We start from the raw sequence: 5,098 nt of genomic DNA, 5'->3' as shown, positions 1-5,098 counted from the left end.
AAGCTATATATGTATAAATAGACATTTGAATGTAGACGTGAATAAAAGATGATCTATGGGATCATCATAACCTACGGGATAAAACGTAGTGATAAGGTCTACGGGACCAAGGAGACCGTTGGGTCATAAATAGAAAGAAACGAACTGTTGGGTCTCACCTTAAAAAGGTGAAACATATAAAGAAATAGCACATGAGGCTAAGTGAAGAAACCTACGGGTCAATATTGTAAAGCAAGGGAAACTGGTTACAATTCTCCGTGTAAAATAATAACGGTCAGGAATAAAACTTAGAACGAAAATTCCTAGACATGAGAAAAAGATATAAGACAAGGAGAAAATGTAAACTAAAAATTTAGTTTTTAGTCAAAAGCAATGTTTTAACAAACATAAGTAGTATGAGATGGTTTAGAAAATTTAAACACACATAAGACCGGAGATGGCAAAATAGTATACCCGTGTGATGGGGTATGAAGTGACGGTGGCTAATTAGTCTAGCCGGCAAAACTATTCAAAGTTAAGAAAATGTCACGACAAATACAAAGCGCTTGTTAATATAAGACAAGCGCGTGATAAACCTGTAAACAGACTAATGAGACTAAGTGGACACGTGACAACTCGGTCAATAAAGATAAAGGATATAGGCAGAAAGTAACGGCCCTCGAGACCTTACACATGAAAGATGTACGCGTCAATATAAATGAAAATGTTAGATCGAAAAGAATGAATAAATGCCTTGAAAATGAAACCAAGTTCCTTTGGTTTAAACAAATGAACTACGCAAATAAGGTTTCGAGGACGAAACTTCTTTAAGGGGGGTTGACTTGTAACACCCCAAAAACGGACTTGGTAATCAAACCACGTTGAAAATAACGAACGGGTAAAATACCGTTAGTGGTAAAATTAACCCGGTGAATATTAAGATTTAAATAAATAATCCTATAATAAAAAAAGAGAGAGAATAAACGCATTGAGAAAAAAAAAGTTTATAAGAAACCCGACTTAACGGGACTTAAAAATAAAACGGGTTATGACTCCCCCGAAAACCGCTAAGTTACTAGGAATATTAACCTAGTAAGTTAAGTGTGGTTAAAAAAAATATTGGAAACATGAATTTGGTTAAACCTTTATAAAACTTGAAATCTTGAGGGACTAAAAAGGGAAAACATGAAAGATGTTTTAATTAAATAAATCAAAAACCAAAACACACACAAAAAGTGTGTGTTTGGTCGACATTTTCACAGAGCAGGAGAGGGTTTCTCCTTTCAAACCCTAAACTCATCAAAATTGCTCAAAATCAAAAGGGAAATCAAGCTAAGAATTGGGGATTTAACTAAATTCGTGATCACCTAAGCTAGGAGATCACAAGGTATGTCAAAATTCGTAGTTTGGTGATATTTTGAAATTTGTGATAATCATGCATGAATGAAAATTTGTGTGAATGTTGGATGTTATAGTGAAATTGTGATGTTTATGAGTCTAGGAACGAACCCTAGATGTAAACTTGTGATTTAGCACCATAAATTAGTGTTTCGGTTAACTAATTAGATAGGTGCTAAGTGGGTTTTATGACAAAATGATGAACACTTCATTTAGAGTGTTGAGTTGATGAATATTGTTGTTATGATACAAGTTTTGGGTGTAGTTCATGAACACTAGACATAGAGATTGATTTTGATGTTAAAACTTGATTAAAATTGAGATGTGAACTTGACAAAAGAAGTATATGAATCTCGCTCGCAAGGTGTTTGTTAAAATGCCTAAACGAATGTTATATGTCATAATCATGAACGAAACGCATAATTGCCTAATTTGATTAACTAGGGATGATATGTGAAAATACGGATTCTAATCATGAAGTAGATTTTAACTAATTTCACATATCATAAGATTAAGAGTAAATGACTTTTATAAGTCAAATTAACCAATGATGAAGTCTAATAGAAGTTTCGACATATATTTCGTAAGATGGAATAGTCGTACGTGATAATGACTAATCTAATCGTCTTACGAATTATGGTGATAGTTTGACGCTTAATGAGCTAGGTGGGAGCTCGGGAAGGAAGCGGATCAAACAAGTTAAACATGAAGAAAAGCATAACCAGATGCAAGGTAAGTAAAGCTTACGCCCCCTTTTTATTATTTACCAAATGCTTATTGTGAGTATCGAATATGAATAGTAGTTTGCAAATAAAATAAGATGTTCCGGCACGATACAATGCGGGTCGGAACAAGCTAGAAGGGCAAAAACCATAGATTATGGTAAAATCGGTAAATAAGATAAACTTGATGTGAAATGATGAACAAATATAAAGTTTTGAAACACTATGTTATGGTTTAAACGTGACGGGTAAAATGGTAAAGTAGTAATCCGGGCATGGATTAACGAATAGATAAAAGGCCTGAAAGGGAAACTTTTTGGTGAAAGTTTTAACGGTCAAACAAATTGAGAAAATGTCCTTTAAGTAAATAAAACTCACGGTGCAAACCGGAATAGGTTCAAGGAGTGAGATGGTAATAAAAATACTATCATATGTTGAAAAATAGTTATTTCGAATAGATGGGTCAAATGGTGTGTTAATACCATTTGACATTAATAATTGGTGACCACTTGTTGAGTGTTTGTGATTACAAGAAATAACATATGTTGCGTTGCTTTAACTAGAAAATGTAAAGCAAGAGGTATGTAAACGGGTCAATGCTATGACCCGAGCCAGGTACACATAATTAGATTTATAGTTGAAAGTAGTATTTTGGTCAATTAATTAGTGGAAGTCTTTCATTGTATAATGAAGGACTAGAATTGACCAAAAAGCCCTTGATGGGTAAATTAGACAAACGACCCATATGGGTGGTTTAGGAACTTGCATAATGATTTCATGATATGGGTAGATACTTTGAATGTGAAAATGTAAAGTGTGAAAAGAGAAGAGTGAGATTAATGAATAAATGCATATGACCATTTAAACGGGTCAAAACTGGTTATGCACATAACCTAGACATTGGTCGTGTAATTCACACATGTTATGAATCCGGGAAAAAGAATTTGAGTTAATTACATGGGCGTATGCCCCATGACTGTTTCGAACAAGTTTGTGGTTTTAAATATAAACGGGTCAAAATGTTGAAATTGAGTAATAAGCCGAAGGTTTAAAAATATAGAATTTTATTTGTTTGAATGTTGAATTTTGACTCCACAAGATGGGGAATTAAATTACGAACGCGTAGGAAAAAGAATCGTGTAAAACGGATCAATAACGAATGAGTTATGTCCGTTTTTGTGAAACTTGGGTTGGCTAGGAATTATACAGCAACAAATAAATAGCTTGCTGTCAAAAAGGGGGCTAGGTGGGGCGTCTAGCCCCTAGGTGGGGCGTCTAGCCCCCTCTGAATTCCAAAAATGTTTAATTTTGTTTGTTTGACCCATATAACTTGTTTAAACTTGTTATGTAACTATCAAAACTAACTTTTAAGTTGGTTTTGATCATAGGTGATCACCAAGAGTGCCCGGATGAAGATCAAGCTCGATGAAGAACCGAACACGATAAATTACAAGCTTCCGCGCGGCGTTTCGTCGTATCTTTTAAACGACGAATTCAATTACATTAAGTTGTATATTCTTTTAAATTGTAAAAGTTTTATCTAACCTTATTTATCAAAATTACATGTTTGTTTTCGTAAACTATACGAAAACCGTAAAATAATAACAAAGGTGTTACACCTTAAGCATTGGCCTTATCTAAACATTAACTCACACATGTTCAAGATGCAAGAGGTAAAAAGACTTATACAAATTGAACAAAAGGGTTAAACTTTATATATTCCAAAATATTTACAGAAGTTTTTCCAACATTTACATCAAAAAGAAACCAAAAGAGGGCACGCAGGCCAACCTAGTCTTCTTTTGTGCCACTGGTGCCCGCGTCACCACCAGCAGTGTCTTCCTTCTCAGCACGCTCATACAACAACCGCAGACGGTCCACGTAATCTTCCGCTTCCAAGCATTTCTCAATATCTTAAAAAAGGGACAAGTTGTTATACGCGTCAACAGCTGCGACATACCAAGCTTCAGTATCTACACCATGGAACCCAGATCTTTCATCGGTAAATTTACTCTGGAAAAAAGGGTTCACATGGGCAATGCACTGATTGTAACCAGCGTTGAACCCTGCCTCCGTGCACGCTCCTTAAGCTCATTTACAGTTGTTGCATTCTCAGGCGCATCAAGGACATATCCAACAATCTGCAAACATACAAGTAAAAGGGTAAGAAACAACAACTAAACAATGGAAAGGGCACTAGATACTTACATGCCGGATACCGTGATCACACATCCAATCGCGATCTTCCCTAAGCTGATTAAGAGAGGTAGTCAAACTATCTCTAGCCTCTGTAGCCTCCCTTGCCCGCATCTCAGCTTCAGTCGCGCGGGCAGTGACCTCCTCAAGGATGGTCACCCGGTTCTGCACATCAGCTTTTCAAGAACCAAGCATACACAAGTATAGAAAGACAATCAGTTATACTTGTGAAACAAGAAGAAGACAAACTCAAGTATAATCACAGTTCATACCTTGAGATCCTCAACAACTTTGTTCAATTTGTTGGGGTCGGCAGTCACCTCTTCAAGCGCATTGGCACTACGTGCCTCGGCTTCCTTTGCCTCCTTGACAGCCGCTTCAGCTGCATCCCTTTCCTTCATTAATGCAGCATTCGCCGCCTTGAGATTAGTCAGCTCCTGACGAACACGGAAAAGTTTTTCATTTTCTCGAGCACAAGCTTCCTTCCAACCCTTGCGCTCATCAGAAAGAAATTTGGCAAGAGTATGAACCTGTTTAAGGCCAGCAGTTGCACCCCAAGCTTTAGTCTGCTTAAGCTTCTCAAAAGCAGCCCTATCTTTTTCCAGCTGCTCTGCACCCTCCCGAGCAGCCCTTGCCGTTGCCTCAGCCTTAGCCCATAGTCGAACAATTTCCTCCTCCTTGTGTCCCAGAACCTTGTAGTCTTCTATAATAGCATTTGCCATTATAGAACTCCCAACAAGCATGGAGGAGAGTTGGTTTATCCGGTTCTCACGAGGCAACCCGCGAGCATGAAGAACCTCAAA

At 37.1% G+C, this 5,098-nt stretch overlaps 1 long non-coding RNA gene across 1 annotated transcript; it reads left to right on the top strand.

Annotated features, from left to right (window-relative positions):
* Positions 1 to 1,226: 1,226 nt before the first annotated feature.
* On the top strand, positions 1,227 to 3,710 carry LOC110925484. The gene is made up of 3 exons (XR_002584487.2): positions 1,227 to 1,366; positions 2,024 to 2,109; positions 3,488 to 3,710. It is a non-coding gene; the product is annotated as an uncharacterized LOC110925484 (long non-coding RNA).
* The last annotated feature ends 1,388 nt before the right edge of the window (positions 3,711 to 5,098 follow it).

This window comes from Helianthus annuus, chromosome 11, assembly GCF_002127325.2.
Source record: "Helianthus annuus cultivar XRQ/B chromosome 11, HanXRQr2.0-SUNRISE, whole genome shotgun sequence".
NCBI lineage: Eukaryota > Viridiplantae > Streptophyta > Magnoliopsida > Asterales > Asteraceae > Helianthus > Helianthus annuus.
This window is presented reverse-complemented; position numbering and strand designations above follow the sequence as displayed.